The sequence below is a fragment of the Phasianus colchicus genome, chromosome 2, assembly GCF_987193195.1.
Source record: "Phasianus colchicus chromosome 2, bPhaCol1.hap1.1, whole genome shotgun sequence".
Taxonomy (NCBI): Eukaryota; Metazoa; Chordata; class Aves; order Galliformes; family Phasianidae; genus Phasianus; species Phasianus colchicus.
Window position 1 is genome coordinate 75,740,925 of NC_143437.1, and position 10,712 is coordinate 75,751,636.

The 10,712-nt window shown below is 42.2% G+C and overlaps 1 long non-coding RNA gene across 2 annotated transcripts; it reads left to right on the forward strand.

Annotated features, from left to right (window-relative positions):
- The first annotated feature begins 540 nt into the window (after nucleotides 1-540).
- Nucleotides 541-10,199, forward strand: LOC116240602 (uncharacterized). Of its 2 annotated transcripts, none has more exons than XR_004169340.2 (3): nucleotides 541-611; nucleotides 4,821-4,934; nucleotides 9,684-10,199. It is a non-coding gene; the product is annotated as an uncharacterized LOC116240602 (long non-coding RNA). The 2 variants fall into 2 exon arrangements; XR_004169339.2 differs by lacking the exon at nucleotides 9,684-10,199 and adding an exon at nucleotides 6,357-7,312.
- Nucleotides 10,200-10,712: the final 513 nt, after the last annotated feature.

The following is a 10,712-nucleotide window of genomic DNA, read 5'->3' on the forward strand; positions in this document are numbered from 1 at the left end:
CTCTAAGTCTTGGTGGGGGCTTAATATCACCTCTCAGCATGGAGACGAATGAAAGTCAGTGGTGGAAAGTGCTGGGGTAACTGATGCACAGGACATTTGTCTTGCACTTATTTTAAACAAAGTACCCAAGAAGTTGGTAGTGGTAGAGATCAAGCTGCCATCTCATGGCTGATGGGGCAAGGGGGAGGGGGAGAAAATACAGCCCCCGTTTACCAATAAGATAAACTTGGGAAAGCTTGCATTACTCTTGGCTTTGATAGGTATTTTTCCTATGTCTGCTTCAAGGACTTTGGTCTTCATCCATCAGCTTTTAAATATATACTAAATAGCGTTTAACAAGTGGATTTTAAAACAGGGTGAACTTTTGAAAAGAGAGTATTTATAGAAGTAGCTATTTAGTTTGCTAGTAATTTTCAGTATTCATTTTGCTATTGCTGAATATACAGAACAGGATTATTCACCCACATTACCCAGCTGCTTCTGTTTGATAACGCAACAAAGGTTGTGATGTAAGTTTCTTTCCATGGAAATGGCTGTGATGTCATGATTCATGTCTATGGGTTAAAGTGGGATTTATGAGGAGTTGTTTTTGAAGCAGAAAATCTCAAAATGTAAGTGTCTCCCATTAACACTTACGTGGTCAGTTAAAGTGCAATTCAGTTAAGGATATGGTAAGAAATGTATTTTTCATGACACACTTGAAAAATACTTCCTGATATCGGAGTTTGCTAAATACACAAGAGTAACATTAGAAGAAGCTGTAGTACTATTCCAACTATGCTCTTCTGATAGATGAGACTTGGCAACACCAGACATTTGCAGGAGGAGGTGCTCTGTTACAGTGCTTAGTAAAGAATATGGGAAGGGGCTGCACTTTTCATTTACTGTGCTGGCAGTTGCCAGCTGAACTGGGTAAGTAATTAGATTTGGAAGTTTCCTGATTTCTTCAGCTGACACTTGAGAGAAAAAAACGTAAAACTGTGATGCACTTGAGCAGCATCTTTCTGCTGTTGGGTCTCCCTGGAGCAGCAAAGAAACAATGCAAATGAATTCTCAGAAATTTGGGCAGGTAAACAAACACTCTCACTGACATTCCAGTGGGTGTTTTGTGTAGAAGTACTTTTCCCACTGAGCTGACCCAACTTCAAATGCTTTTGATTCTTCTCTTCAGAGGCCCATTGAACTAATGCACCACTTTTCTCTTTCAGTAATTTGGCAAATCTCTTGGGCATTACAATTCTGTGCTGGATATCAGGCAAACCTGCAGCCAGATCCTGAGGCTTTTCACTGCTCTGGGTCATTTATTGATCAGCCTTACATGGAAGCTAGAACAGAGTAGAGCCTATGACAGGATCTTCCTGATGGGGAGCTTAACTCCTGGCAGAGCATTCTGTTTAGAGGCACTGTTCCAGAACATGGCCTTTGTCATATGATCCAGTATGGCCACTGTCTATTTCAGGATGGTTTAAATAAGGGGAGAGATGACACCTGCAAGTCCAGTTCTTACCTAGGAAGGCTCCTGTAATGCTTCAAATTGTTATGGTTTCCTCCAGCCTAGTGGAGTTCTCCCAGTCCTTTCTGTGATGGTGACAGAATAAGTGGCACTGTGGGGTGGGTGTGTGTGCACCTCTAACTGGGAGTGAGCAAAATGGTCTCAAATTTCTTCACCAACTGTAACATCTACTTATAGCTTTCTCTGTTTGGAATGGAAAACCAGAACAGACACCTCTAGATATACCAAGTGTAAATGACAAATGTATTTTTTGGACACTGCTGAATCAAAGGCTGCCTGTAGCCAGGCTAAAAATGTGACTGAATCTGGAGTCAATGGACACACACAAAGATTTTCTATCCCTTGGATCAAAGAATATGGACAAGACAAATAAATGCCAGGAGATCTTCAACTGCAAATCTCAGATGTGAGAAGATGGCTGGTAGATTTAGACTGATGCAGGCAACAGTTCCACAGACTGAGGATCTTCTCCAGGAAGATCTCCATTATCCTGGTCTCCTCCAGTGCCACGGATCAGCCAGCTTGCTCCACCACAGATCCCTGACATAATTGTTAATGTTATCACCCAAGGTCTGGCCCAGAGGCAGTTATCAGAAAAGCAGATCTGACCAGCAAATGATCACAAAAGGCAAAAAGGGAAGGTAGCTTTGAGGGAGTTTGCCAAGAACCAGCTGGAACAAGCTGTGGTGTGTTTCAGAGGCTCTGGCTAGCCCCATGCTGATTGCCTAGAGCTGGAGATACCAGAGGAAACCCAACTCTGGACATTCCATGGCTCTGAGTGCCAGCCAGGCAGCACAGCACACCATAGGGAAGCTGCTCTGGGCCAGAATCCTGAAATTAGAACACAGAGGAGAGCACTGCCAGTGCCGAGTTTTCCAGATTCATGGTAGTATGAAGACAGCTTTATGCCATCTCTGCAAAGGTCATGAGAAGACACAAGGCAGCTTTATTTTTGACAATAGGTGGTTCTGAGGAGCTTAATATTTTTAATCATTTTCTATCGCCTCAGACCGAAGTGGTTATCTATAAAATTATTACAGATATTTAAGAAGTGTTGAACTGCCCTTGAAATGAGCAGTATGTCAGTATGTTGTTATATGGACAGTGTGGAGAGAAGATGAAGACCTAACATTGTTCATGATTGATCTAAGGTTTCTGTGTTAATCTTGCAGTTTCAGAACTGATGAAACAGCAGGCTATAATCTGTAACAGCAAAAATCCCTAGATTTCCAAGACAGTAAGAGATAAAGGATTATTGTACAGCTAATTAACCCTTGACAATAAAATGAACAGTTCTTGGGCAAAGGGCATCTGCCTAACTCATACTGAACCTTAGGGCAAATGTAAGTACTTCCATAAGGGTGGCTATAATTACAGAGCATCTGAAATATCTTAGGGAGTGAGTCTGGAGGCAGAAATGAAAAAAAACAAGTCACAAAACTAGAATCCATAGAGACAGATCATGGAGCTGCCTGAAGTATGCAAAAAAGCACAATGCATGACAATAGCCATAGAGGAGAAATATCCAGGAGCTGCAATGACTTCCCTGTCTTGCCAGAACCTGCAAATACAGAAAGAGCCTTTTCATGCCTTCAATAGGGTCTCTTTTTGCTCTGCCCTTTCCTTACTTCTTTACATATGTGAGGAAGGAGGAGAGGTTTCTGGTGAACCTGTTTCCTTTTGCCTTTGTGCCAGAAAGAAAACCCAGTATCCTGCATGCTGAAATGCAACAGTGAGGGATACATATACATTGCTGGAAGGATTGATGGATATTTCTTGCCCCGGTTGCATCTCTTCTAGATCTCAAGGGCCACAGCAGTTACTTGGGCTAATAGTGCTCTGCAGTGGTGCCAGACATTGTTCTGGATGTAACAGAGATTGCCTAATGCTGTCACTCCAAGAGTCAATGTAAGTAATGTCTCCAGAGAATGGCATCAGGACAATTTGCTCAGAGGTATTCTTCTTAAGATTGATGGAGGAGCTGTTGAATGAGCTGATCTGAAACCAAGCAGGACATTAGGCTTGTCCCAGCCAGCCTGCTGGGGACAGCAACACAGGCTGTCAGAGATGGTGCTACTGGCAGAGAGGGATTTTCAAAAGCACTGTCAGAAAGAAGAAGCTTTATACCCACTGAGAGAATATATGAGATATGTGTAACAAGTGAGTTATGAACTGTAAGAGATACACTGATGATAGCAGTTAGAGATAAAATATGTCAAGCATTGAGTGCGTCTCAAGAGTCAATATTGCTGGGGGAGATCTTCCAGAACATCGTCCAGACTATACAGCACCATTTATCCAACTGCTCACTATTAGATAAAGTGGTGAGAATACCATGGAATTCCATTCAGTAAAAGTTACCTTTTCCTTTAGATAATGTACATGGGAGAGGCAAGTGCACTGGTGGAGGAAGAGTAGAAATAAGATTTTCCTCTTTTTATTTTTCCTTCTGAAAAAAAAATTGAAAGCAACATCAAAGGATGCTGATACACAACATTGCTACCAACCACCAGAAGAAAAAAAGTGTGCTGAGGTTCATGGCTGTTGTTGACTAGTTTGGGATTTTTACTTCAGATATGCTGTAACCTGAGTGTTGTTGAGCAAAAATGCACCATGGACATAGCTTGCAGTTTGCTCAGGGGCCTGAGTAAGAGAAGGAACTAATTAATGGATGCATGGTTCAGAGGTTATAGCAGTAAGTTCAGAAAAAGTTGACCATGGTCCCTCTGAAGGAGGCGTCCATGCTGATCTCCCACTGCATTCTGGTCAGAAACAGACACTGAAGCATCTGTGCATCCAGGAACAGGCAAGAGCTGGTTATCAGCCTCTTTAGGAATATGTGGGGACAGTGTGCTGATTTAATGTAAAATGTTAGAAAGTGCAATACCAACTGAAAGCATAGGCCAACAGGAAAAAAAGAAAAGAAGAAAAAAAAAGGGTACTCAAGGTGAAAACAGGCATAAATTGGCTTTTAAATGAAATACATTATCTTGTTGTCTCCAAGTATTATTCTCATTTTCCTGAGGTACTTGGTATTATCATTTATGGTGACTGTGCAAATCAAATGTATTTTATCAGTAGGGGAATGTATATGCGACCTTGTGCAGTGAGATAAAGGCTTAGCTGTTTTTCTTCAAATCCCTCTCTTCTCCTGTCTAACGAGTTATGAGGTAACGAGTAATTTACTGCTGATTGAAGAACACTGGAGACAGCACTGTTGAAATCAGGGACTACAGTCTGTGAACGTATGATTGATGCAACCAAACCCTCATGATTTAGAGCTTCCATTTTATCTTGTCCTGAGCAGGCAACAACCATACCAAGGACTAGTAATGAAGTTCTACTTGCTGCACTTCTGTGTGTATTCAACTAAGAAATCAAACAGAATCAGCATGAGACACTTGGATCACTTCCCTTTCAGGTTAGTATCTTGATATCAAGCCTGACCAAAGTCTCTTCCTTCTCACCCTGTTGTGGCTGTGTTTCTGGATGTGCAGTGGCTCAGTGCCACAAGACGGCGTGGGAAGCTTTCCTGCCCAGTGTGTGTGAGGGCTTGGTGGTGTCCAAAGATGCTGAAAAAGAAGTTGCTTTCAGAAGTCCTAGAGCACCTCCTCAGCACCACACCAATGCCTGTCCTTGAAGAAGCCTGGGGCCACCACCACCAACCTGTACTAGGGGAGCAATTAAGTTGGATACTTAAATTAAGTGGAATTAGTAGCAATATGAACTTAGATTCTGTGAAAAGAAAAAGAAAAAAAAACAAACACAAAACCAACAAATTTTCTCTGTATGTATGAGTAGGGACTTAACTTGGTATTTTGATTTACTGAAGCATTTCTCTGAAGGAAGAAAAGATTAACTCTGTCACATACGCTGCATAACTGATGGCCGAAAGAGGAGTGTGGAAAGTGAAGCGTGAGCATTTGCATATGTAATGAAGTGCAGCCATTAGCTATTTATGGGCTTTGCAGAGATATTTGTAAAAGAAACAATTTTAGTAAAAGGCAGGAAGAGAATTGAAACTGTTTAGAAAAAGAACAAAATCTTGTTTGTTGCTGTTCTTTCCAAGAAAAGTCTGTTGTTTAAGGGCAGAGACTAAACATATGACAGAGAAAATAGCATTGTGTGCTCCAAGTAGCACTGCTTAAAAATGCAGTGATTTCATATACTGTTTTGGCTTGAATCACTTGACAGAGTCATAAAAAGTTAGATTTGCTAGGTCCTTAAACTTCTTTTATGAACATTTTATTTGCAAGTACAATGAAGCACTCAAATGTATTTTAAGAATATGCTCATTTGAATTTGGGCGAAGATCAGAAGTGCAAGGCACTTTTGGAATAGCATGCATTGACTTTGTGGGACAATGTAGGGCACTGGATTAAACATAAAGTAAGAGGTGCCCATACTGAGGGATGCTGATCTTTTTATCTTAACCACATTCATTGCAACATTTTGATGAGAGAGTCCAAGAATGTAAAAGGAAACTGGGACATAAAATGAACCTCATCCCGCATCTTTATCAGTGCAGCACATTTCTCCCAGCGGGCCAGCATGTGCCTAATGAGACAAGGAAAGACCAAGACACTGACCAGGAAAATACAAACCCATTAATTTGCTATCACTTATGGGAAAATGCTGGAAGCTATTGCAGGATTTGTTAAGCAAAGGCTTGGCGAAGTCAATTGATTAGGGAGGTTTCTGAGAAAGCTGTTCTTGCTGGGCTGCCAAGGTAGAAGGGGTTATTATGTACAGGAAATTTTTAAGTGTCTTGCTGGCACCATGTAAAACAGAACGGGTGCTGTCATGTAAGAGTGGAGAACTAAAAAAGGTTTTCTGTTTTTAGGAGAGTACAAATATTTGATCTTCATCACCAGTTCAGGGCATCATCTCCTTTCCTCGTGTTAAATCTTCACAGTGCCCACTGCATACAAGAGACTGACAAAAGCAACTACTGTAATAAATATTCATTAGAAGTATCTTAGAAGAAAAAAAGCCTTTACAAAGATGGAACTGCTTCTGAATAGGAGAGAGACTTTGTCAGCAAGCACACAACTCAGTGTTAATCCATTTTGTTTGCTCCTGATCCCTACAACAGCTGAAAGCCTGGAACCAGGAGAAAGCCAATGCTCTCTGCAGCCCTCCAAATCAAAAAGCTGTTCTCAAACACTCCAGGATTTCATAAGGAGTGATGATGCATCCCTGAATACGGTGGATTTGAGTCCAAGTCTGTTAAAAATTGAGCAGGGGGTAGGTATTGCAGCAAGAGTTTCTACACAATCAGGAATCGGATGAAAGAAAAATCTGTTATAGATGGCCTCTAATCTATTGCTAGTGAGGTCAACAGACCAAGGTGTCTGGAGAGAAAGAGCTTCTCTCTGCAGCATCTTCCCATCTCAGGAGCTTTTCAGGGAAAGTGTGGAGGCACGGGGACCAACTTAAGCCTGTCTCTGAGTTCCATGGGGCTCTCAGACAACCGAAGACAACTGAGGAGAGAAAGCTTATGTGGTGGGGCTGCAACAATCCCATCTCCTAAAGGAGGAAAGCCAGGTGCTCTTCTGTGCTACTGGAGAAAGAAGTTTTGAGTCTCCTCATCTCAGAGAAAAAGGAAACAACTAAGTTTGAGCTCCCTTTAGCTAAGAAAAGACAATGGATCCTGTGTTCTTGACTGTGGAATCTAGGGTTTTGACAGTGTTGCAGAAACTCACAAAGTAAGCCGAATAATTAGTAACCTTTCTCAGGGGTGTGTATATGAAACTCTGTTACAGCTCAGGAGAAATAAAACTTCTTCGGAAATGTCTTCTCAGAATAAGACAGCACAACTATTGCTGCTGTTTGTGGAGTTCCAGCAAACTATAGGGACTGGTGATGTTACACGTGGGAGATGAGGAGAGGAAGGCTTGCATGCCAAAGTTATGGCCTGGAAAGTAGGTAGGTGGGGTAGGTCTGGTAGGTGGGGCCAGGTGAAGTTTCCTAGGGGCACAGGGGACATGGCACACAGCCTCGAAGAAGGTGATCCACACAAGGATCCTGCCAACTTCTCACTCCATGTTACAGCTGAGGAGCAGGACTGGTCAAAGCTGGCTGTGTGGACAGCCAGAAGAAATGACTCTGTGGCCCCTGCTGCTCTGCCCCTCCTTGTTCTAGTGCTCATTTTTCTTCAGCACAGGTATGGTTGTGTGGAGTTTACTTTCCTGAGGAAACCCATGTTGGTTTCCTTGAGAAACAGAAATATCACGACCACATTATTAGAACAAAGGGTTTGCATGTACTAAAAATAACATAGCCATCAGTGCTTACTAATCAGGCTAGGGTGTAGAACTGGCAGGGATAAAATCTCAACAAAATTTCCCTCCCTCCTCTCTGGGCTCCTGTCCTCTTGGCACTGTCCAGATCACGACTCTTGGCTGTATCCCAGGTTTCTCCTGGATGCACTCATTCAATCTCCTCCCCTTATTTTCCCCAGAGTATTTGAAGACAAAGCCACACAGTGGGGTTTATGAAAGAGTTTTGTTTTCTGCCCTGAGTGCTAGTTTCAAGAGGGGGAGAAAAAAACAAAATGAACAACAACAACAAAAAAAAAACCCAAACCCCTTAATTGCAATTAGTTGCTGCCTTTCACTTTTGATGACCTAGCCCTGATACCACTTTTTCGACATCACAGTGTTGGCTGTTACCAGTTCTGGCCAGCTCTGTCAGCACATGTATCAGTGCAGTGTTCCTTTGGAAGATTTTGTTTTCTTTTTGCCATTTGTCAGGAGATATGGATATACTCCCCAGCCTTCTGTTGGCTGAGTGCTGAGAATACATAGTATGAAGCACATTTACGTGATCATATTATCTTAATGTAACCTAAAAAACAACACAGTAGAATGAGATTTCTAAGTTTTAAGACAGGGTTTCCTGTCTCTGTTGTAAGGAGAATGTATGCCCTGGGAATCTGTAGTAGTCTGCTATGCTCGGTAAAGTATCTTCAAGGTAAGTAAATGAAATGGTTTCTGTATCTTGGACAAGGGAATATATTTTGAGGCAGGATAGTATTATGTTCTCTCTGCACATCAGCGCTCCTTGGTTCCTGAAGAGAAGCCCATCAATCCGTGGTGACAATTATATGGGAAACCTCACTGAAAGCAGATTTCTTTTTTTAAAGCTTGTATGGATTAGTGATTTGAGAAGCAGCAAAGCATGGGGGAAGCAGCTAAGCTGGATTCTAGAAGAGTGTGAATTATTTATATATCAGTTAACTGGATCACAGACAGGAAACCCAGGATGATATTGCTTAGCAAAGGTTACCTGAATATGTCCCACCAGTGTATGTTTGACACTGGCCAGGGGAAAGCTGTGAATGAAAAGACTTGCTGTGCAGCTGCCTCAGTGCAGTCTTTGTGGGGAAGACAGACAGATAGACAAGCCATGCTGCTAGACAAAAGCAGCTTGTCAAAGCAGATTGGGTTTTTGCCTTCATAAGACCATTATTTCCAGTTCTTCCTGTCAAAAAATAAATAAAAATCAATAAATCCTAGATCCATGTAATCTATTCGTAAAATGGAATGGGACCTTGTAAGCAATGCTTTACCCTACACTGGTAATTTGCTATCAGCTTGGTCAAAGACAGTCAAATTACTTAATTACACATAGCAGTTATTCTGTAAAGACTTAAGAAAACACAGATAAATGTAACTAATCCCTCTTTATTTATTCCCTGCAAACAAAAGCCTAAGGGTTTCTGGAAGGAAAAAAAAAAAAAAAAAAAAAAACACCAAAAAGCAGCAGCAATTAACATAATTAGAGATGGATGTCACTCAAATCTTCACCACGGCCCACAGACATCCTGGTTATTTTGATTATGTAGTTAAGTCACGACCAGATACAACTTTCTCAAAGATGGTGTTGCCCAAAGCCGATTGCATTGCTTGCTCTTGTAGTGATATCTTCCTGCCACTGGATGGCATCTTCTGCAGGCTCCTGAAGTGCCATCATGCTTGGTAGGGGTCTTAAAGGGCTTGTTGCTTTTCTAATTGGGTCGTACACGGGGAGCTACGCACTTCCGAGAGCAACGCCTTCCCACGTTCCCATGTGTGGAGGTGTCGTATGTGTAACACAGGCTTATTTTAGTGGGGGTTTAAATGAAAGGACTAGACTGAGAACTCTGACAACTTTGTGCTCTTTGTAGAAGAGGTGATGAAGGCCCTGCTGTCTTCCCACTGCTCCTGTCCACCTCAGCTAGCTGGCTGGCTCCTTGGTCCGGGAGATAAGAAGGACTTGGCCAGTTCCCGTGGCTGCATCCAGCTCAAGGTCTGCCTGCTGAAATCATCCCTGTGGGGCAGCATCTGTGTACTAGGGATACCCTGAAAACGATCTCAGAGTCCCAGAAACCACAGCAGAAAGATGCTGAACAGCCACTGCTTCTTACCTCCATTGCTACAGAAGCTTCTCCTTACCTGAGAATACGATATGATTGCAATCAGCAGAGATAAAGCTTCAGATAACCTGGCACTTTTCTTCCTTCAGTGATTGCTTTTCTCTGGGTGATGCCTTTTCTTTTGAAGAAACTCATCACAACAGTAATTTGTGGGAGATAGATAGGACCTATGCTCTTCACATCAAAACAACAGGAGCTTTTACCAAACTACTACTGATTAGTACTAGAAGACTGTATCACTGCAACACAACATCAAACTCCCTGTGCTTCATCTGCAGCCTTCTCTGTCCTCCACGTGGAATTCAGCTGACTCACCTGCCCATCTGGAACCCGTGATCCCTGAAGTTACCACAGGCTCCACATCATGACTCCTCCGTAGAAGACTGTTTTATTGGCTGTGGCTGGAGATCTTTGATGCCATTTACCATTTGAATGCTGAAAGGATCTTCAAATTGAATGGAGGCTTATGGAATAGCAAAGAAAGCCTTATCTGTGCAGCAGATGATGGGAGGCCTCCCAGCTCTCAGTCCTCTTCCTACTGAAGTGTGGGGAAGTGGTGAGCAACATCAGTAACTCCTCCCTTGAGCACACACACTTATGCCCTCTTTAAAGACTGCAGAAACCAGAAAGTCCAGAGAACAATTAGACACAAGGAGAGTTCTGAGTGCTAAATGCTAGAAAGGCATTAAGATAATCATGGCAAAAAAAAAAAGAAAAAAAAAAAAAGAAAACTCAAAGCAGCCCCTCTGGAGGGGGGGGGAAAAAAAAAAAAAGGAATAA